The following is a 24,776-nucleotide window of genomic DNA, read 5'->3' as shown; positions in this document are numbered from 1 at the left end:
TTGGATCCATTTTCCAATAACAAAGTAACGTCCCTGTCAAAGTTCAGAAGCCTTGGGAGGAGGGCTAGGGAGGTAAGGCCACACAGTGAGTAGCTGATTCTGTCTTTTGATTTTTCAATACACCCATCTGCTGCTTCTCAACCTATCAGATTGCATGCAGTCCAACTCAGATGTGAATTAACTCACACGTATTCAAGCAAGGAGGTATGGTTTATTCCTGTTCTCAGCTATGACATTTGAGGGAGATTGTGTCATTAGAATCTTAGGATCATACTGATGCCGGATTAATTCCCTACAACTATTTATTAAGGTAAAGGTTTATGAAAATAATCCATTAGCTCGGACTGCCTCCCCTTCTTTTAAGGTTCTTTGGCGGGCTGTCATGAATATTAATGTTTGTTGTTACTGTTTCTCTCTTTGCAGCAACACTATCGAAAGTCCCAGGGCAGCCCCTTCTTACTAAATTCACCTGGCAGAACTATAATTCTCTGGCAACAGAGATATTCTGTTTAATTGGACTTAACCCCCCAATAAAGCAAACAAAATGGTGAAATGCCCGCTCTTCTTATTTCAGTCATCCAGACAGAGGGATTCCTGGCTGCCCCAGGAAAGCTCTGTGTTCCACGCTAAAAACAAAAGGGACAGAAGGAGAAAGTTTCAACCCTCCGATAAGCCAGCCTTGAGGGTTGTCGCCAAGAGGAAAGATTCAGCCACAGAACAGAATACCCCAGCAGAATGGTACAAACATTCAGGAGTTCATTTTCCTCACATAACAACAGTTCAGGAGGAGGTCATTGCTGCCCTTGGTTCTGGGCCTAGGTCTTAAGAGATCTTGCAGCTTCTGCTTTGTCCTCTTGGAAAGAAGTCCTGGCTCCCGTTGGAGAAAAGGCCACATGGAGAGAGAGTCCCTGGTGGCTGAGAAACCACATGAAGAGAGAAGCAGCATGGAGGAGACCGAAAGGCCCCAGCCAACAGCCGGCACCACAGCCCAGACGGTGCGTGGGCCAACCCAGATCCTCGAGCTCAGCTGAGCTGCCCCAGGTGACACCACGTACAGAAGAAGAGTTGGGCCATCTCCCGTGGAACTTTGCCATAGTTCCTCATTCATAGAAGCATAAGCAATAAAATGTATATTGTTTTAGGCTGTTCAATTTGGGGGTGGTTCATTATGCAGTAATAGAAAGCAGAAACAGAAGGCGTTAGTAAGTTCTTATGGTGATATATTTCCCCTGGTGGAGCTCAGTCTCTTATAGAACTCTCCGTTTCTAACTCTTTACAATCAACAATGCCCATTTAGATTGTGTTTAGGGTTATCAGACTGTAGCAGTTCCTAGAAAGACAATGTGTATGTGTATGCGTGCAGGTTTCTGCACCAGGCATATATATGCTTTGAATAAAGATCAAATACCAGCAAATGCCAATTTCAGGGAAAAAAATGATGATAAAATCCATGTGTTTATTTCACTTTTGCCTAACTTCCTAGTCTCAGGAACTAATGATTTACTTACGGATTACAATCTTGTTTATATTAGTAGTAATATCTGGCATCTTTCTTTGAAACTTCTCTTCCAAAGGCTCTGCTCTACATGCGGTAGGCACTCTATAAATAACATGAATGTCGACAACCAGGCCTTCATACTCTACTTGAACTTTTTCAATATGTTTTCAAGCCACCAGCTGATGCCATTTAATTTTTAAAGCAATCTTTTCATGTAGGAAGTACAGATTTTATTATCTTCATTTTGCATATAAAGCAAATAAGATATTGGACATCGTATGATGAATCTAAGTACATTTAGCTACTTAACAATAGGCCTTGCTAGAACAAAGTTAGTCAAAACCTTCACCCAGATCTTCCCTTCTCAGGACACTGTCTTTTTCACACCGTAGTTAGGAAACAGGGCACCATACTGATACCTCATGGCCTTCTTTGTGTTTCCAAGAGAATCAAATTCTTGAAAGAACAACCTTTGAAAAGGAACATATGATAAATATAAGCCTCTTACCTCAATGAGAAATACCTATCAAACAGTTATGACCCATGTCTCAACACTCAGGGTCTACCACAGTTTTAATAGCAAACAAAATCAGCTCAGCCTTCCCAAAAGCTTTCCAAAACTAGCAGGCCTGCCAACATGCTGACCGGCCTTCTCTCAGCAAATTCCTACTTGACCTACCTATACTCACCCAATTTTCTGCTCTTTTCATTCTGTCCCTCTCCATATCCATAAACTGACAGACAAAACTCTGACCCCAAGACAAATTTACAACTCTGACACAGATTCTCAAGAAGGAAAGAAAGAGGGAGAGACTCTCTACTACATTTCCTTTTGGCCTGCTGCCTGATTCTCATTAAGCCCACCATGGTCACGTGATCCAGACAAACGACTATTTAAAAGATCAGTTTCCATTTTACAACTATGGAGAAGAAACAAAGCATCACATTCTGTAACCCAGATGTAATTACGAAGATTACCACTTAAATGTAAAACTGAAGGTCAGTTTTTCACATCTTTATTAGTCACATGAAGAAAAATGATTAAGCCTGCCTTCTATTAAGCTTCCTTTGATTTCTTTTTAGGCCCTGGGAACGTGAACTAGTGTTTGTTTTCATGACTGCCAATGTTTAAACCTTCTGAGCAATGTTGGATTCAACAACTAAACGCATTAAACAGCTAATGTATAACACACACTACGTTCTCAAAGACCCAACAACTCCTAAAACATTTTAAGCCAAAGCTTTTGTCCTGAAACTATTGTAAACCAGTGATCAAAATCTTGTTTAAATTTTATTTAAAGCTTTTTGCAGGAGGACGCCTTTTTAGATTATGGGTTCTGGAAGTCTTCATATCAGAGGGACTTATTAAAGGCAGAACCCCAACCGCTGCTAGCAATTCAGTAAAGCTAAGCACTTTGTCTCAGTTTTGGAGTCAATATTCCTCCGTGTACTAACTAGAGTGCTAAATGGAAAGTGAGTCTCCTGATTAAAGAAAATAGGAGCAGGACGTGAGTATGGGGGCTTCTCAAGGTTTTCATAGGACACTTTTCTTCCTCATTCTCTTCCAGTTTCTGCCATGAGGTTCAGATACAGGTGCCCAGAAAGAAATCTGCTCATGAGAAAGGTGGTCAGAACATCGATTCTTCAGGGGGAAAAAAAAAAAAAAGCAGAATGTTGATAATTGTTAAAATTGCCTGAAAAAAACATGGGGGCTGCCTTATCCTAATTTCCTACTTGTGTATATTTTTGGGAAATTCTGTAATAAAAGTTTTTTTAATGTTTCTTTGGGCAAAATTCTGCAATCAATTTAGCAAAGCAGCTAATACTGGTAATGATAGCTGCAGAGCAGAATTAATGGTATGTTTTCTACTTCCACTTGAAAAAAAAAAAAAACAGTAAATTTTGATGTTCCTTGATCTGTACTGTCAAAAGACACAAAAAATTTTAATGTCAAAATGACTAGAAGATTTGGTAATCATATGCTATTCGGAGGATAATTTGACTCCAAAAGTCTGAGCTAAAACTATTTCATGTAGATAACAAAGACTCTGTGTTTATTTTTTTTTGAAGGTTATCTTTTTAATTCTGTTGGTAACTTAAATGTATTCCACTTATCTATTGCTGCATAAGAAGCTACCCTGAAATTTAGTGACTTACAATCACAACTATTTCATTTGCTCATGAATCCATAGATCAGGAATTTGGACAGCAAGAGCATCTTTGCTTCATGGTATCTGGGGTCTTAGCTGGGATGATCTAAATGGCTGGGAATGTGGGCGCCTGGGTGGCTCGGTTGGACGACTGCCTTCGGCTCAGGTCATAATCCTGGAGTCCCGGGATCGAGTCCTGCATAGGGCTCCCTGCTCGGCAGAGAGTCTGCTTCTTCCTCAGACCCTCCCCCCTCTCATGTGCTCTCTTTCCCATTCTCTCTCTCTCAAATAAATAAATAAAATCTTTAAAAATAAATAAATAAATGGTTGGGAATGAGCTGGACAGTTCAACTGGGCTTATGGGTCTGGGGTTCACAGTGTCCTCCTTGTGGCCTCACCACATACCTAACAGGACATATTCACAGCATTGCATTTCTTAACATGGCAGTGGGCTTCCCTAGAGAAAAAGAGAACGATGTCAAGCTTCATAAAGGCTAGGCTCAGAACCGGCATGAGTGACTTTTGTTGTATTCTATTGATCAAAGCCAATCAGAGGGGCCAGCCTAGATTTAAGGAGAGGGGCATCTCCTCTTACTGGGTGAATAAACTTGCCCAAATAGGGAAGCAAGGGACTGTTGGTGGTGATCTTTGAAGACTATCGCATATTGTTCACTTTACCTGGCTTTAAGAGCTTTATATTTGGGATGTGTCTTGGATTTTGAATCTTGAGTACATTGGAAAATACCATCATCTAGTGGCAACATACTCTTATTTTTAGAAGTTACCTCAAAGGGGGAAAAACCTTTTGAGCAGTGAAATGGTAAACATCTTTAGGCTGTAAAATAATATCCTTTCTCGCAAATTAAATTAAACTTTACTAGTGTAGTAAAGACACAGAGTTCAACTTATACTATAATGCTAACATAGGGAAATGTGTAATTTTAAAATTCAGTCGCTAATCTGGCTTGATCTCCAAATACCTATCCCCTGGTGAGTGGGGGAAAAATGTATTCAGTATGCAATCTGGCTTAGAGCAATGATCTATACCCTAAGCAGTCACTAGGCAATGTTCAGGCTCTCCTTGCTTCTCTGTTTATATTCCAAAGAGCGTCCGAGTGCGTGGGAGAGAGGGTGCCTCATGCATTTCCCCGGCATTGAGGGAAAGGGACCTCTGGGCTTGTTCTGGTCCCGGATATTTGCCTGCTGGAGGGATCTCCCTCCTCTTCCTGGTCATCATGTCTGGTATTGTCTGGGGCTCATGGGCTTGTGATCCATTCTGCTGCCTTGGGAAATGCTCTGGATGGGGTTCCCCGTACAACGTGGCCTCCCCTTGCTCCTGCTGGCTACAGACACCAGCTCTGCCAAATCCTCCATCTGGACCTCACCGAGCCCAGCCTCTCCTGTGGGGTCATCCCTCCTTACACAGTGGACCCCGAAGGGAGTCCCATGGTCTTTTAAGGTAACACTCGGGCCATTTGAGAACCAAAGGCTGACGAGAAACTCTGTCCTCAGATCCCCTCTGCCTGATTACCCTCAGTGCAAAAAAGAGTTTCAGCCGGCCTGAGAATGCTATCCTACCCTAAGGCCCTCTCACAAGGCTGGCCCTTGGCTGGCATCTGGGAACTTGGATCCGGGGAGAGTTCCTACCAAACTAACTGATAAGAATGAACTGGTGTCTCTAAAGCATTTGTGCAAACAATGTGGTTTATACTGAACACCTGCCTTCCTCTGGGAGTCTGGAGTTTGGGTACATGCCAGGAAGAGAATGCCTTCAATGCCTCAATCAGTTCCCAATAAAAACCCGGGGCACTGAGTCTCTAATGAGCTTCCTGGAAGACAACATTTCACATGTGTTGTCACAATCTTTGCTGGGGTGAATCAAGCACATCCAGTGTGACTCCACGGGGGAGCCCTCTTGGAAGCTTGCATCTGGTTTCCTCCAGACTTCGTCCCAGGCTCCTTTACCCTTTGGTGATATTGTTTTGTAGCTATTCATTGTAATAAATCACAACCAGGAGCCAGACTATATGCGGAGTCCTATGAGTCCTCTCGGGCATCATCAAATCTGGGCGTGGTCATGGGGACTCTAGAACATCCTCTGCCACCATGATTTACTCTGTTATGGTGACGCCTCAGAGTGCATGGGCCAACCTGCAAGACGGCTTTCCCCAGACCCCAACCGAGTTGGAAAGAACTCTGGAAAAGGTGAAAATTGGGACCCACTTACCTTCACTTCTCTCCTCTTTCTCCCTTTCTCTCTTCTTCTTTCTACCATTCCCCCAGTCTGGAAAGGGGGACATATCACTTACACATCCCTTACATCAAAAGTTCATTACCTTAGGCAGGTCAGCCTGTCATGGGCTAAAGCAGGGTCTTCTCTACTCTGGACTGGAAAATCCCCTTTTCATAGCTGACAGGTCTTTGTCCCACCACGTGGTCTCAGTTTGCATGTCAAAAATCATCCATCTCCTCCCCATGGTCCCCGTGTAGATGGATGCATTGGGTAGGACAGAATTAAGAGTTTGCACTTGCAGAGGTAGAGAACTAAGGCACAATAATCAATGTTCAAAATGTTATTCACATTATATTACCTTAAACTTTGTTGCATCTAGTGCACTCCAGTGTGAACAAAACACTAAAAGTCTGTTCTTGTGTGGGTGTGTGGTGTATACATATCCCCCAGGCCAATAATATCGTATACATTTCTTCACTTTTCATGTGTTCATAATTTTACTTCCTAATTCTCATCTTTTGTTTTTCAATTTGGAAAAAAGAAATAAATTCACCTAATTGGAGGCAAACGCATGGGCCAATTTTCCTTTGTAAAGCAGTTTTAAATAAAATAATGGATTTAAAACATCACTACAAGGAAATATTTAATGTTGTACATAATCCAATAAAAATGTTTTTAATATGTTGTCCCAAAAGTAAATTTTCTAGATGATGCTAGAAATAACAACCAGCTGAGGGGCGCCTGGGTGGCTCAGTGGGTTAAGCATCTGACTTTGGCTCAGGTCATGATCTCAGGGTCCTGGGATCCAGAGGGCTCTGTGCTCACAGCCCGGGGTCTGCTAGGCCCTCGGCCTCTCCCCCCACGCTTGTGCTTTCTCTCTCTCTCTCTTTCTCAAATAAATAAATAAAATCTTAAAAGAAGACGAAGAAGAAATAACAACAGCTGAGTCATCACTGTCACCTGGTCCAGAGGGTCTGAATGGTGTGGGTGTTACAAACACTAAGAAAAGGGCAAAAAGTAAACTGATTGGCGACCGGCACATTGCCATGAGGGCCAGCAGCCACATCCTTGGGAGAGCACCCAGCCCTGTAATAATACCTGCTTTTTCTCCCCAGCTTTACAGAGAAATGACTGACATGTATAACATTGCGTAAGTTTAAGGCGTACAATGCGTTGATCTGATGCACTTAATCTATATGGCAAAATGATCACCACCACCGTGTTAGTTCACAGCTGCATCACATCACTTACTTACTATTTCTTTTTCATGGTGAGAACGTTTCAGATCGATGCTGAGCAACATAATCCATTCTTATAACTCCCTTTCTCCTTACATCTTCCCTTCTGAAACAACCTTCTCCCCTGCTTATTTACCAAAATAAATACGCAAATAAATAGCATTCGGGCAAGCAGGCATTACCTGATTTCCCATTAGAATTATCCAGCCCTGAACTTCGCTAGCACGTGAGGTAAAAAGTAGCTTGGCCTGAGCCTTTCAGAGGAGGGTAGTTGTCCTCATGCGGCACTGTCCGATTTTATTATCAGACTGTTTTGGTTTGGCATTATGGCGGACTGGTTCAGAAATAAATGAACTGGTTCAGAAACACTTGATGAAAATCATATTGAAAGGCCCTGTTCACCACTGGCCACCATGCTGCAGAGCTGAGCCCGGTGTCTCCCCCCCTTCCCATCCCACAGGGTCCTCCTCCCCCTCCTCCAGGTCCCCTCCTATGTGACAGGGGCTAGTTCATCGCCAGCCAGTGCATATTTAACATGAAACTTCAAGTACCACTGCAAAGCCTCCAGCAAACACACCACCTCCAAACTTAGTCTTATATATGTAGCCAGAGACACGGATAAATATAGAGACCTAGAAATACATACAGAACTCCCGAGATACGTGCTCTGGGCCAGAAACATATTGTGAATATGCAAATATCTCTGTCTGGTACTGAAGCTTTGCCCTTTAGCACCTGCTTCACCCATCTTTCTGTCTTTTTCTCTCTCCATCATGCCTCCCCACCGCCAGTGTCTTCCCATCTGTTTATTTTTTTCCAAACTTCCAGTTAAAAAAATATGGTATCACCTCTTAAAACTAAGAGAAATATGGTGTGGCAAATCACACTGCCAGGTGCAGCACATGATGCTGCTTCTGGGAGCGGGGGAGCAAAATGTCTAAAGGAGGCTGCATTCAAATTTTCTTACAAAGGTTACCGGAAATGGATTTTATCCATTTCTTCTGAACTCTGTTCATTCCTGGTTGGGTTTTAGGTCTGCTTTGTACTTTAAAGAAATTGTATAATCCAGGCCTTGTCATCAGCTCTCTTAATTTATTTCCCTGAAATGACAGGCCTGGCAGACGCAGGCCTGCCTCTCAAATGTCTGGATTACAGTGTAGCTATGGAAACAGGAGTTTAAGTGCCTTGAATGTCAAGTTACACTGGTACTTTGCACATCGCGTCCTATATGGATGGCATGCTACCTTACAGGCCGACCAGCGCAACTGCATCCTTTCCCTCATTTCCAGGAGATGGTCACAGAGACGTACACTTGCCCAGATGAACCTTGAGGTCTTCTCCGGGGTAGAGCATGAAGATGGCGAATTTGTTGTAGCCTCTAAAGATCTGGTGCAAGTTCTTTATTCTACCAAAAACTAAACTAAACTAAACTAAGCTAAACTAAACTAAAATAAATTAAATGAAAAAATAAAAGAGAGGAGGGAAATCTGAACACATTTTTGCCCCATGGACTAATATTTCCTTCTCTTGTCTAAAAAGGAAAAAAATGAGAAGAATGTACTAAGAAAGGATCCTGCTCTAATTCGTACCCTCTCTCTAGAACTTTCCGGAACATTTCTATTCTCAGCGTGAAAGATCTAGCAAATGTCAGCATCATTATAGAGAAGCAGCTCTTTTCAATAACTCCCTAAAAACTTTGCCCACCATTAATGTGACATACTCAGAAAGAACAAGGAGCGAAGAAATGGATAGTCCTGGAGTAGCCACCCCATGCTAGCCCAGCGATCAGACATGAGTTATTGTATTTCATTTCATCTTTACAAACAGCACTACAGGGGAGATATAATCCCTGTTTTACGGGAAAGGAAACTGAGACTCAGAGAGGTTAAGTAATATGCTCAAGGCCTCAAGGTTATAAGTGCAACATCCAGAATTCAATCCAAGGTTTGTCTACAAAGCCCACGTTCTTTCCACTGAATCAACCTAGACAGCAAGTTGGGGGCATGTAAGGCCAAACTGGCATATGCCCTCTCCTTGGCATGCTTCCCCTTCAGTTTATCTGGTTTAAAAAGACAAGGCATTGTGTCTCTGTCTGGGTCACCATAATTAGGTGTGGTCCCCTGACCCAGGAATCATGTTGGCATGGCTCCAACTTCTATCTTAGCATTACTCAATTGAAACTGTATCCAACCCTTGATGAGTTATTAAAGCAAAGTCTAATTTAAATGGATGTAGAGAAACTCTACACTTTTAAAAAACAGTGGCATAAATCTAATGGATCCCATTTGCTCCCTTTATAAATACTTACTGTAATTTTTGATGCATCACTGGTCTCATGAGGGGCAAAAAAAAAAAAAAAAGGAGATGGAGCAGGAATATTCCTAAACTCACCTCTATGTAAATTAAGAAAAAAATTTTCTAAAAGTTTATGCTTCTGAAGAGGGTGTGGGGGGTTTGTATTTGACTTAATGGGATTATTTTTCTATGTCAAAATGTCAAATATAGGCAAGGCTAAGTGACTACACGTAAGTGTCTATACTTGGGATCTCATGAGCGATGAGAAAAGAGCCTCAATATTATAGAACCCAATAGAATAGGGAAAGACATCGTGAATTGGCTCCTGAAACTAACAGCAATTGAAGAAGGGACAATTTTGCTTTACTGCCATTCTTATAGTTTTCTTTTTAAAATCTGTAATAATGGACAGATGTAAAGCAACATTACTACTAATGCATTTTGGCTTCAAGATACAATATTCAAACTGTGCATCTTTCAATCCTGAGGGATCATTGCCACAATCCAGGCAATGTGAATCCAATTCAAAGAGGCAACTACACCTCTTCAGTAAGACCCACCTTCTCTCTCCCTGGATGAGGGATGGCTCTGGAGAGGTCAGCCTGCAAGTCCACAAGAGTGGTGCTGACAGAAGGAAGAGAATATGCATCAGTTCTCTGCCAAGGGAGCTTCCCTCAGCATAGAGCTAGTTTATATTGATTGGGAGGTGGGAGCCATTGAAGGAGAGATTGAAACTCATGAATTGCAATGACCCGGCTGGTGCAGAAGGATTACTGAGTCTCCCTGCAAGTTCATACAGGGTCTGCCTTAGAGAACAGGATCTTGGTGGGACAGAGAAGAGAATTTGTGCTGTTCTCAGAGTGCCTGACCCAATCCTAACCACCTTCTGAGACACAGAAGGAGGGAGCTAATATTCCATGTGTGAATTATCCTTTTGAACATTTACAGTGCCATGGAAGATTGGACTTCTTACTACCATTATCCAAGATCTCAGAGTAAGTAAGTGGTAATATCAAGATTTGAATACAGAGATCTTGCTGTTTCCATGACTCCTGCTTGGTAGGAGACTGCAGGGATTGCCTGTTCTGCTTTGCTCGGATTGTGGTCATTCCAAGCCTTTCCTTGCATGAATGAGTCCAGATTCTAAGTCTGTGGCTCTCAGAATTGGCAGACCTCTACAGTCGGTGACTCCTCTTCTGTATCCTCACTCTTTTCTACCACTCACCAACTAGAACTGTGTCCTATTCTGGGTAAACTGGATTTCTTGTCCATTTTGCCTCTGCTTTGGAGTAACCCTTTTACACTTATATAGGAAACAGCAGGAAACAACTTTTTTTTTTTTTAATCTTAAGCTTCACGAGTTTTTGGTAGGCATCTGTTCATTCAATGTTAATTGAACACTTACTATGTGCTCGATATGTTCAGTGCTAGAGAATGCAAATGTTTTCAATTAGTTCACAAGTGTCTGGTTAGAAAGACAAGTGAGCAGTACAATGAGAGAAGCATGCACAGAATGTTTTGAGAATAGGAGAGGTGGTTGAAGGTATCAGAGAAGGTTTCTTAGGGGAGGTTACATGTGACTCAAAATTAGGCATTCTCCACCGAGCTTAATTACTGCATGAACCATGTTCATGACTCAGTGCTTGTTGCATCTGTGTCTCTGGGTGTTTCACAACATTTGTGCCAGGTTATACTGTACCATCATCTTAGGAAAGAAAAGGTATTCTGAGATTGTATCTTTTTTTTCACCAGTGTCAAATTTATGAGAAAAATTCAGATTTATCTGGGATTTCTCATACACATGCACCCCTGTGTGGGCCCCACCTCTCCCTGGGTAGAACAGTAGTCCCCTTCGCTTGCTCCAACTCACATGGTACCCTAGGGTAGGGGGGTGCAGGCTTCTACTTCCTTCCAGTTTTCCTCCAGGAACAATCAAGTATGTTTAAATTAGGCAAAGCCCCATGAAGCCAAAACTGACCAAAGTCAGCCAGGGAAATAATAGATGAGCTTCATACCGAGGAGCTTTCTTGATCGCAGAGACAAATTTTTTATACATAACTCCACGTCTTTCCCCCAGGCCTAACCCAGTGGCACAAGACTTTCCAAATTCCCTCCCCAGACCATTCTCCAATGTGGAGCTACCTCGACCCCACTGGGCTCCACCTGCAATTAACATTTGCTCAGATGGCATGGTTTTGTCCCATCATAATGGCTTTTTCCCAAAGGACGTCCCCAGTGTCCAGGCAACTGGAAGAGATACAGTTTGGCACATAGAGACTTTTTGCTCAATTTGATTAAATTCCCAAGTGAGTTATTGGCCCACCTCACTTCTGTGCTAACAAGAATGCATAAAAAGCTCTTCCTTCCATGTTTTGTCTGTTTCCCCAAAGGTCATGGTGACCGCTACATGCTCCCTTGGAGGGGCTGATTTCACACATTCCATTGTGTTACATTACCCTGAAACATTTCCCCTCCTTCCATGCAGCAGATACCACACCCCATCAGTATAAGCCACTCAGCATATGTAGGTGTCCACATATCAGTAAGTGATGAATGCAGGCCATATCTATGCATGACCCTAGATCATGACAAACCTATTTACAATTATAATCCCCTTGCCATTAGGTATCTGAAAATCAGTTGGTATTTAGAATAAATTTTCATTCAATCCACTGATACCTATAATTGAGGTATGTGCAAAAAAAGTATCATTTTCATATTTCTTATGAAAATAAATACCTTGTGATCCTCCAGATCGCATGTAAATGCTTATGCCCATCCCCCTCCTTGTTATTTTTAAAGATAATGTGCTCTAGAATGATTTTAACTGACTAAAGATGTGAGCGCTAAGGTAAAGATGATTTTAAACCCAGCCAGGACATGGAAGTATTATATTTCGGTCCCTGGATTCTTTTTCATATTTTGAATTGACCACACTTGATTTACTGGTCTGACTCCCAGAGTGCTTTCTATTTATCCCCTACCCTTCAATCCCCCCCCCCTAAGGAGCTACTGTGCAAACCGGCGTCCTTTAAACAGAGAAACGGTTTTCTGTCCTGGTCAAATGGAAGGCTGCTCTGCACACTTCGGATGGTTGAAGCTTTCTCTGAAATAAAATATAGGAGCCATAACTCAGTGAACCAGAGAGGCCATTTATCAGGATGTGGCAGACATTTATCTCCTCAAATACTCCAAGGCAGATGGAAATAGCATCTAGCCTCCTGTCAGAATAAATAACCCAGTATGGCCCACCACCCATGAAAAGACCCAAACAGATCAGTGGCCATAGCTCAGCTAGAGACAACCCAACCAGTCAGCTATGAACTTTCACTCCCACTCCCTCTGTGGGCATCAGCAGGCTCCTTCCACGATGGGCCGGCATTCTAGAACCAAGGCCTCTGGCTTCCAGGCCTGTGTTTTGACCCTTTTAGTAAGAAGTCCAAAGCTAATGCGTTATTTACTACCGTAAAGTTCCAGTCTTGCCCTATTTTGACTTTATTAGAAAAAGGACTTTTTCCATCTTCCAACCTCAATACAAACATTTAAAAATTGCCTTCTCCAAAGAATAGTTTGGGATAAGCTTTTACCCTCTTTAAAAGCAAATTGGTCACATCCACTTAAAACGCTTAAAATAGTACACTTTATGTTATGTGTACCTCACTGCAACTTGAAACCATTTTTTAAATAAAAAAAAAAACCAGTTAGAAACGCAGGAATAGATAAAATTAATGAAAATGCCAACTTTTAAAATATTGTCCTTTCTTGCTTACATCATATTTATAATACATCTAAGTTCTCCAAAGACAGACACAGTGGTAAACTAGCATTTTTCCCCTGTAATGCCAGCCTTATGCTAGAATCATGCACTAAATTTCTGAGACATTCGAAGCTACATAGTGATACTTTAATTTATGGAATTTATAAGCATAGCCAATTCCAGACGTCGAAAAGGCTGAACGAAGTCTAAATAGACTAATGTGAGATTTCTGGCCAGTCCTTCCTCCCTCTATTCCTGAAGAGGATTTTGATCTAAATTTTACATGTTTTTACCGTTTTTTTTTTTTTTTTTTTATATTCATTGAACCTCTTGTATCTTAGCTAAGAAAATCTCTGGTTGTAGATTTGAAAAGTCACAAAAAGCAATGGCATTTTCTTTTGTTTTTATTTTTTTAAATAAAAATATGGCTTTTTTTCCTCAAAAGTTCCCCTTCCCCTTTTTTAAAGTAACCCCATCAATGTTTCTGAAAGATTGTCAACTCTTTAAGAGGTGATGATATGCCTCTGTAACTCCACTTTCCGTGGCTCACTGCCATGCCTTAGTAGGTGTTCAGAAAGGCATATTGGAATGATTTGAATTGGCAGGACAATTGAACATTCTTAAAAAAAATATTTGGGAGATGATGAAAACATAAGCATTGTCCTAGGCAAATCAGTGTTCATTAAACAGCCAAATGCTGTCCCTGAAAAATGAATCATCCGGAAAGATGGCCAGAGGGCTTTGCCTGGTCTAGGCTCAGATGCTCGGCCAGTGGGAGAGAACTTTTGACATTAGGGTCAAGCCACAATTGAGTATCTCAATCTACAGCTATGTTTGTTAATTTTCCAAGCAGGTCACACTCTCACACCCCTGCATCCCTGTACAAGCTGTCCTAAAGCCGCATAGAGTATTCTTCTCAACGTTGCCACCTGGCAAACACCGACACACAATTTAACACACACTCAATGATCTGTGAGACTTTCTGTGACATGACTTGGTGAGACTCAGAGGATCCCTTCTTTATCTCCCCACGGCCACTGGGTCTTTCCCAACTAGAGCACTTCCCCTCCCGTTACAACTGTTTGTATACATGGTTTTGCACTGCTCCCTCTAGATTATGTAGGTTATGTAGTGCCTACAAAGTAGAGAGTTTATTCTATATATCCAGGAAAAGAGGGAGGAAGGTAGAAGCAAAGGAAAGAAGGAGGGAGGGAGGAAAAATCACACATTCATGGACCATTCATTCATTCACTGACTCATTCTTTCATTCATCCCAGAGACCCAGGTTCAGGATGATGCTCAGAGGAGTTCAAAGAAAAGGCAAGCTGTAGTCTTAAAAACCAAAAAAAATAAGCTCATCAGTGAATCACTGGGATCAAGGTCAAAATCAAGCTAAAAGTCCGGAAACCAAGGCAGTTGTAAAGTTAAGAGACATGAGGCAGGGCTGGATTGAGAGTTCACAGGTCAGGACATTCACCCCAGTCACTATTCCTCTTCATGTGGGGCATGTGAGGCTTTCAGTTTTCTGCTGTTCCTACCCACTCCTTACAGCTTCATCTACCTAGATTCATTCAATTATAGTACCAATCTAGACTTGGTACTTGGCGCTTGGGTTTGGGACCTATGACCTCAGGGACCCCCATAACAAATGATTTTTTGGAACTCATCTGATCCACCGGCTTGGGTGCCAAGAATGTAGACACTTCTAAAAGGAAAATAGCTTACTACTGACAATGTTTTTTAACCACGAAGCCATAAAGCCTTTGGTAATATCTCTAGCTTCATTCATCAAACCAGGCATTCTAATAGTCGCTTGAGGGCAGGGAGCACTTGATGACAAATGACTAGTAAAATACATAAACACACAGACACACGCACCAACCCCCACCACAAGAAGAACAACAAGAACAAAAAATACGGGCCCTTTCCCCTAATGACACTGATTTTCTTTCTTCTACTCCCTCCAACGAAAATGTTATAATTCTGTGCACTTTGCATAGCTCCCATAAAATGCCTGCAATGGCCTTTTCTTAGTTCTATTCTAATAAGAGTTATGATCCCATCATTCAACACAAAAGTCCAGCTGCTATCACAGGAGGGTTGTTCATTTGCAAGCAAAGCTGAAAAGGGGTTGTGTTTAGTCCATGATTTTTTTTTTTAAATGAGGTTGTATCTATTTTTGCCTCCTTGAGAGGCAGGGCTGAAGGAGATGGCAAGGAGCAGGAAGTCCTTGAAATCAATTGGCTTTATGAAAACGAAGGGTCTAAGACATCCTTCATTTGCTCTAACCATAATCCATTGGACTTGCATTTTGTGCTCTGTCTATCAAATCAAACCTTCCCCGAGGAAAACCTGATTCTTTTAGGCCCAGTCTGTGCTCTGAGAGCGCAAGCCACATGGCCTACTTCAATAAGTCCCCATTACCCCTGACTGCATTGGTTTGGGAGCCAAATCCCAAGGGCTCACAAGATGGATCATTCAATCATTTGAGCAATCAATCCCTAGAGCTTGCCCATCTGTCCCCTCCCCCCTGCCCCCACTCCACGGCCCCGGCTGAGCTGGGGAGTGGCCTGCTTCGTGGCCTGCTTCGTGGCCTGGGGAAGCGGCTACAACACATAACTCTCCTCTTTCAAAATCCTCTCCACAGACACTTGGAGAGGGCAGCGGGAAGGTGTGAAAACAGAAGCAGGGGCTGGGGGAGGAGGCTGGGAAATTCCATCCTCAACAGGTTTAACTCAAAAAAAGAAAGCGGTTACTTGACCCTTTGCAAAAACCTCACGCCCCTCAGTGCCCTTCGGGAAACTCCAGCCTCTCAGCTATGTTGTCACACACTGACCCCACACCCAGAGTGTTAAGTATCACTGGCTGTGGGACAGAAAAATGTCATCATTCCCTCCTCCTGGCTGGTGTCTTTAAATAGTTCCTCTTATTTACGGGTGTACATAGTGTTAATGTCCTTCAGTCGCTCCATTTCCAAGGATGGAAAAGCAGTTGCTAAGCATTTCTAAATGACAGCCCCAGGGTTCATTAAAAATATGGCAAACATTTGCTAAGCTCATTAAGTGCAATTTTTGTGTGTGTGTATCAGATTCCTCCTCTGCATGTTCTGCGTGACCAAACATCTATTAACCCTAATCCCACTGATGAGTCGGATACATTCAAACCGGCAATTAGACAAAACAAAAGGGATATTTATGGAGAGACTCCTAAATGGGCTTTCATATTGGTCTAAGCTGTTTGAAAATGACAGTTTAATTCCCCTCTGTTAATCCCTTGCTTCCAGAGCACTCTCTTTGATTATAGGCTGTCAGATTTAGGGATTCTGATTGAATCAAAATTTGAGGCAAACTGGAAACACATAATAATTACACTGTTGACGCACCTTTGCCTACAGTATGAGCAAGGGAGGTGCTCTACAAAATGAAGACTTCTCGGCATAAAAGGTCTCTAAAACGTGCCGCTGGTATAATTAGAAGCCATAGAATATGAAGCAGGGGGTTGTTTCTCTGGAACCTTTCGAAAGCCCTCCAGTTGATGACTTTGGTGGTAAAATATCATGCATTAAATCTGTTGACTAGGCAAAAATATTTTAAGATGTGCTCCCTCTGCTCTGTTTCCCCCGCCTGCCCCAACCACAGCTGTGGACTTGTCTGACCCACAGTGGTTAAACTGAGCACCGGCTCTCATTTGGCCATCCCAGCTTTCCATTAACTCAGGGCCACGGTGGTGGTATTATTAGAGGCGGAAAGGATTCTGCATCACTTACATGGTGTAAAGCTGGACAAATAAACAAGTACTGATTATGGATGTCTCCCAACCGCACTGGGGCCTCAAGTTTTGAATGCACTCTTTCAAATAGCAAAATGACCCTTCTCTCGCTTGTAAAACCTCTCTTTGTTTTCCCTCAAAGAGAAGGGAAACTACCCCCGCCCCCCACCAGGAGTGGACTTTTGACAGAGTTCCCCAGCAGTAACATCATTTTCAAGTGGCTCTTGACCAGCTGAGCTTTTTCAAAGTGTAACTTTTATCACCACAAAGGATCATGTCTTATTTGGGTTCATTAAATTTCCTCTTACTCTGCAAAAGGCTGACCAAACTCGCAGCTGCTGAGAGAGAGAAGCCAACCCTTTATCGTTCTTCAAGTCGATTCAGCACTGGTCAAGGCTCTATTTGAAAGCCCTACGCTTATTTAGTCCTCATAATTTAGTCTCTGTTGGGAAGTGGAGGCGGGGGGCGGGGGGCGGGAGGGGCAGAATTCCCTTGTCCTGGTTAGAAATGGATCTCCTTTCGCTACCAGCGAAGTTCTGGTGTTGCCGATGTGTTAGCATGGCAGCGAGATACAAGTTGACTTAAGAAATTGCTGCTTGACCGAGGCAATGGTGTTGGGTCTCACAGGGAGAAATTTTATCTAAGAAGCAAAGAGAAGATGAACATGAGTTCAACGAGACCCAAATTGTATCCCCAGGATCACTCGCCACCTTCGGCTCTCTCCCCCAGGGAACTACATTTCCCAGAATCCCCTGCTACCAGGATTCCGGGTCAGATGCTTCTAAGGAAAGGTTCTCACTCAGGGTTTGGAAAGCAAAAGCAAAGAGAAGAAGCCACTTTTCTCCAGTAGCAGCCGAGGTCTGGTGAGTGACTCGCAGGTCCCCATATCCTGTTGAAAATCACTGTGTGGCTGTCATGGCTACCTGCACATTCAGATTTCTTGGGCACCAACAATTCCCTCCTAACCTTGGCTCCCAGAGTTCGTCATGGGTGTGCAAGTCTCTAATTCCCTGTATTAAAGTACTTCCTGCTTCAAATACCTGGCCAGACTCTGACTGTTTGGGTGATAGATGCCCAGAGCTGGGGGAGAGAGCTGAGTTGCCTGAGGCCAGACCACCTTGAAGGATGGGATCTGAAACAGTGTGGGGAGCCTCCTATCTCATCCATGTATACAAGCATCCTTTTAACAAATCCTTACCGAGAGCCTGTAATATCCTAAACCCTCTGGTAGAAACTAGGAATAAAGAAATATGCGTCCTAACCCATAGATAGGAGAGTATAATAAGTTGGGGCGGGGGGAGTGGGTGGTGCAGATACAGCTGCCGTTTACGGGGCGAGTGACAAGAAGAGAATAGCCATAAAAATGTAATTTAGGGAATAAATGTAGCTGGGAACCGAACAGACCTGAGTTGTAATCATTTCCTAACCATGTGCCTTGAAGCAACCAAATCAGGTTACTCTCCAAGTGCCTGCTTTCTGGTTCTTTTCTTACAGGATTATTATGGTTTTAGAGACAACATGGGTAAAGCACCCAGCCTAAGAACCGAAGCATAGTAACCTCTCAGCAAATGATATTTGCACCTTCTCCCCCTTCTATGTGCTAAGCTTCCTAAAGGCAGCTACCATGTTTGAATGACTTGGAGTCCCAAGAATATACCCAGCACAGTGTGTCTTAAGTCTAAAATGTGTTCAATAACTCATGAATGAATGAATATTTGCATAAACTGTGTTGTACATAATGCATGTTGGTAATTGAGCTATCTGTATTATGATTAAATATAAAACTACAGATATGTGGTGAGCCCAGTGGGAGCAAAGGGGAAGGAAGTCTTGGAATCAGAGAAGGAAGGGGCATTTGAGCGGAGGCTTGAAGGATGGGAAGGAACAACGTTCTATCATTTGGACACAATGATGGAACAGCAACACAACTGGTTGAAAAGAGTGCTCCGGGCACCCTGGCTTGGGCATCTTCAGACCTGTCTTTCTGGATGATGACTGAGCCTTCCCACCTGGGGCAAGTGAGCCTCTCATGACCCGTTCACTACCAGCCCTGTTATTGTATGAGCTCTCAAGTAGGGAAACCCACACATCACACAAGAACACCCTGTGAGTGACGCAGCCTCCCATTTCTGCTGGAAGAAATGAATTCAGAAAGAAAATGATAATCTACAGGGAGTAACACCCACACAGTTATCACTCAAATGATCCCAAAAGGCTCTGAATCTGATTGGAGCGGTGCTTCATAAACTTCCTTTCAAGGGGTTTCTTTGTCATCTTAGTAATTATGAAAGACTTTTATAGTCTGATTAAATATGTTCAATCTCTATTCAATTTTATACTTATTTTAAAACTATACCCCACTGTTTCTCTTTTTCTAATTTTCCTTTTTTTTTTTTTTTGGCTATGCATCTTTAATATTATGGATGTTCCTTTTTAATTCTTTTCCCCTTCCCACCCCCTCTTCAAATGTCAACAATAATATTCCAGGATCAATTCTAAGTGACCTCTTCATTCATGGCGTATTTTTCCTGGTCTTCTTCTGGCAGAGTCTCAGATCAGTACAGTGGCTGCAGGCTTTGCTAGTTTCCATGTTTGTTGAATAGTTCACTTATTCATTTATTGGCTCACTCCATAAATAGCTACTGAGCATCTACTATGTGCAAGGCAATGCTCTGTGTGCTGAATATACAGCAGTGAGCAGATTAAGCAAGGTCCTTGCTTTTGGAACTTTCCTTCTGGACATGTAGTAAAGTAAGTGAAGGGAGTAAGTAATTTGCCACTGGGGCCCTCTCACTTCCCCCTTTCAACAACTGTTTTATCCTGTGTTGCTCCCTTTATTCCGCTCACTAGCAAAATGTCTCTCTACCTGGATTCCCCACAGCTGCCTGGTGCTCCCTGACGATCCCTTTCAAGCATGCCATTCCATGTTGGACCCAACACATCTCACTCAAATTAAGTCAATCTATCTCGTCTCCCAATGCTTCTTAAATTAAGATTCGTGTGCGGTATACAAGAAATTTGCAAAACCATAGGGAACGTGCACTTCATCTTCCCTAGGGCATCAAGCCCACTAGAAGATAAACTGGGATAGAGCAGAGCATGCAACATAAAATTAACATCAAAATTTTCAATATAATGAGGGAAAAAAGAGACATCATGTGGTTGGTTGCTTTAAATTATGCCCCAGAGTCCTCGAGAGCAGTAAGAGAGACACAAATGGGAACAAAGAAGGAAATCAAGACAGAGAGAGAGAGGTGAGCTGGGAAGCAGGGAGGTGCACATACATTCTAGAAGAATGTTATCAAGGAACCCTCTAGAACTGTGCCAGATCCCGCTTCCAGAGGGCCTGGATCTCCAACTTTATCCTCACACTGCTCTCCCGCTGAAAGCCCTCCGAAGGCTTCCTATGGCGGTCAGAAAAGCCCGCCAGACTGTGCTGCTTCATCCCTTGCCCAGCCATTCAAGTGTGGCTGCCCTTCCCCCTACATGTTTTTCTTCAGTCACTGGGGCTTTCTTTTCTTCCCCAACGTGACCACTTGGTCCCTCCTTTGACATTTTGCAAGAGCTGTTGCTATCTTTGCTCCCAGTGCTCCCCACCCCACCCCACCCCATTTTCACCCACATCATGTTGCCAGCTGGTGAGGATCTTTTTCCTTCTCATTTGCCTTTTGCTTAAATGACACCTTCTCAGGGACATGTGATAACATCGATCCGAGGGAGCCTTCCAGTCAATCGCTCCTTTGTCTCCCTCTTTTATTTCTCTGTATAGCAATTATCACTATCGGAAAAGATCTTATTTGTCTAGTTGATGTTTATCTTACCCAAGCTTGATTTCAAGTCCCATGAAAGCAGGGACCTGGCCTGTCTTATTTCCTGACATGAGCATTTGCCTCCAAACATCTGTGATATAGTAGTCATCCCATTAATGCTTGTTTTGTCATTAAAGATTAAGGGAACACATTGCATAAGCCTTTCCTGAGAGAAAATGAGGGGAATGGTATTAAAGAAAAGAGAAGAAAATGTTATTCAAATGAAGATTTGTCTCTCTTACTTTACAGTTTGCCATAGAACTACATAAATATAACTATTTATATGGGTAACTGATTATACCTACAAATTCCCAAGAATGGTTCATTTTGTCAGTCAGCTTTTTAATTGAGATTTATCGTTCTAGACACTGAACACCTAGAGATGAATACAACATTACTTATACCTTTGAGGAAGTGAGGAGAAAGTTGTTAACAGTCTGGAAAATGCTTTGAGGGAGTTGTGTACAAATTATTTTGAGCAGAGGAGGGACTGGCTAAGTCTTGCCTAGAAGAGTTGCAGAAACAGCATTAACATATGTTTTGGGTTTGGGAAGATAAGAAGAAATTTTAAAAGCAGAGATGAAGGGAAAGTTGAGTTAGGTAGAGGGGCAAGAACGTGCGCCATAAGGGAAAATCGTCAGATGCCACTGCTACAATCAGGGGAAACACCAATGTTTCCCACATGGTGGGAAGCCAGGGAATAGGAGAGAAAGATGGTGGGAGGTGGATCTGTGAAGGGTCATTGCTGTCAAACTACAAGATCTGGGCAACCCTTCGGCCACTAAGGAGTTCTGGAGAGGTTTTAAGGGGAATGGTGACAAGATCAGACCCATGTTATAGAAAGGCAAGCGGAGGCCATGAGGAGAACGCTTGTCCAGGAGCCATGACAGGAGGCCCACACCTACTGCACTGAGACAGTCAAGAGAAGATCAATGCAGTGTCCTGGGATGAAGGAAATCAACCCAGAGGTAGAGGTGGTAACACTCAAGTACTCGTTAGATATGTGTGGTTAGGGAGTGAGAGAAATTATGGATGAATAGGGACATTGTCACAGTGGTCACGGCAGGAACAGATAGGAACACAGGAGGGAGAGAGAGAGGTTTGAAGGAAATTCTCTCGAGTGCTAATATGGTTGAATGCATGACTCATTCCAGCAGCTCTGGCATTTTATTGGTTGTTAAAGACCTCTAAGCCTTAGCCAGTGCGTATTTAAAGGCTGAGATAAAAAGCATCATGACAGGCCAGCAGGGTAGGTATTTTTTTTTTTTTAAGACAGGGTGTCTGTCCCAGGATCCCCGCCAGTCACCCACAAAGACCACTACCTTCATTAACTGAGCAAGGGCCAAACCTGCTGCCAGCCACCACTGAAACCCCCCCACCCAGGCCCACTGTCATCCATTATACGTTGTTGCAATCCATCTAACATAATGAGACCACTTTGCAATTCCATTATGATTCACTCTCAAGTTTAAAAGCTGTAGTCAAACCACGGATGAGAGAAAGGCATTAGGGAAGGGTGGTGACATCCTCTGGGGTTCCACAGGCTTCCCTGGCAGCCGAGCCGACCTTCTGAGCGCACCTCACACAGTGTATTTGCCAGGCTCTTTCTCCAAGAGTATTAGTAAAAATCTATAGCTCCCGGTTGGATACCAAATACAGCTTCCACATTCTGTGTGGTGCCAACAAAGTGCTTCACATGGACAGACAGCTTTCTGAGGCTGCTTTATTTCTTGTCAGCCATTCAAACCTCACTCCAACAGAAATCTTTTGTATTCAAGTTAGTGGCCACAAAACCAGAATGTGTCTTCTGGTCAAATGTGCCTTTTGTATGTCATACCATATTTCTTTTCCTCCCTGATTTTTTTTTTTTTAAGATGGAAAAAAAAATGCAGTTGGCTTTTCCTGATGCCATGTTCATTATGGTCATAAACATCCTAACAGAAGCATATCTGTTCACACTGAGGCTTCTTGTGCCCAGAGAAATGCCATTCACAATTCAATAGCTGTATTTGCCTTACTGCTTTGGAATAGAGGCAGCCTTAGTTGAAATTTTCTATGAGGCCACTGACTCATTGTCAGAGTTTGATTAGTAAAATGAACCAATAAATCTCTCCTTTTTTTTTTTCAACAACGCTTTATATAGTCCAGTTCTCAAGTCGTCTGGGTAATGTTTGTACAGTTTTGAAAGAAGAGCCTAGAGCCTCCTTCTTTAGCCCAGCACCTTCTCTGCCATCATACTAAAATTAAAGGTTATGGGTTTCCAGATCAAAGCTCCGAATTGGCATGAAGCCTAGCTAATTACTCTGCTGGCACTGAGCCCCTTGGGAGATCAGATAGGTCTTCTTCACCTTCAATACAGCTAAGAAATGGGGAATTATAGACTGGATAAGGAACTGAGAGGAATCATTCACTGCAGACAGAATTGAAAAGAAGTATCTGTTGGAAGACAAGGCCCCTTGGCACCATATCTGAGGCTCACAAATGACAAAGCAGATGTGAAACGCTGTTGGAGGGCAAATGAATTGGGAAAGACCTGAGGGACCTTTCCCATAATGCTAACCCTCCCTAACAGACTAGGACTCCCTAGTCCAGCAAAAGGAGAAACCTTCCTCTGGCCAGAAAACGAGCAAACCAAAATATGCAAACCTTTTGTGTTTGTGCCTTAATACTCCTTTAAAAGTGATTTTAAGAGCAACTCTATAAATCCCTTGGCTATTCCTTAAAGAAAAATTCTCCAATAGTTAATAAAACAAATATTCAGTTCATGTTCTTCAATCAATGAACAACACACTTTCTTAAGTGCTGTGAAATCTCAAAAATATAATAAGGGTCTCTTCCCATTGGAGCCTCACAGTCTGAAGAGATCAACAGCCACACCATCATAAAAATGCAGACAGAGGTTGTGGAAGGAAGAGAGATAGTAGAAATATGGGAAGACTGGATGGACCTAGTTGTCATGGGTAAGGGAAGACTTTTTAATCTTTTTAGATTTATTTATTTTAGATAGTGTGTATGCATGAGGTGGGGAAGGGCAGAGGGAGAGAATAGCCAAGCAGATTCCCCACTGAGCATGGAGCCCAATACAAGGCTCATTCTCACGACCCTGAGGTTATGACCTGAATTGAAACCAAGAGTCAGACACTCAACCGACTGAGCCACCCAGGCACCCCAGGAAAAGGAAGATTTGATTTGAACCCTGACTGACAACTTGAACTTCAGCCAACAAGGTAGGAATGGAAGAAAATTATACATGGAAGGGATTCTAAAAGCAAATGGAAATATTTGAGAAAGTTTGGGGCATAATGCATGGTTGAGTCCTATAGAGGGGTGGAAAATGGGGATTGGTGGGAATGGCCAGCTTTCAAGTCTGAGAATTTGGGGCTTTCTTCTGTATGCTTACATAAGGAGCCACTGAATGGCTTTGGGGAAGGGAAATGTGTGACCAGATCTCAGCTGTAAGGTGATAATGGGAAGCAGTGTAGATTTTGGAATGGAGGAGTGAGGTGCTAAAGATAGTCTCATTATAAGGCTATTATAAATTCCAGACATGAGGTAAGGCAAACTGGATAGTAACAAGAGAGAGAGAATTGGTCAAGGATGTTTGTAGTGGACTAAATAGTGGCCCCCCCCAAACATGTTCACATCCAAATCCCTAGAACTTGTGTATATGTGACCTTACTTGGCAAATGGGACTTTGCATATGGGATTAAGGATCTCAGATTAGGAGATTACCCTGAATTATAAGGATGGGTTCAATCTAATCACAAGAGCCCTTATATGAGAAAGGTAAAAGGATCAGAGTCAGAGAGAGAAAATGTATGAATGGATGCAGAGATCAGATAGGAGAAAAGATGCTACCTTATTAGTTCTGTAGGTAGAGGGAGTGGCCATGAGCCAAACAACGCAGATGTTCCCTAAAAGCTAGAAAAGGCAAGGAGGTAGAGTCTCCCCTAGAGCCTCCAGAAGGAATGCAATCTTGCTGATGCCTTGATTTTAGCCAAGAGACTATTTTGGATTTCTGACCTCTA

The sequence above is a fragment of the Neomonachus schauinslandi genome, chromosome 13 (assembly GCF_002201575.2).
Source record: "Neomonachus schauinslandi chromosome 13, ASM220157v2, whole genome shotgun sequence".
Taxonomy (NCBI): domain Eukaryota; kingdom Metazoa; phylum Chordata; class Mammalia; order Carnivora; family Phocidae; genus Neomonachus; species Neomonachus schauinslandi.
Note: the sequence above shows the minus strand (reverse complement) of the source record.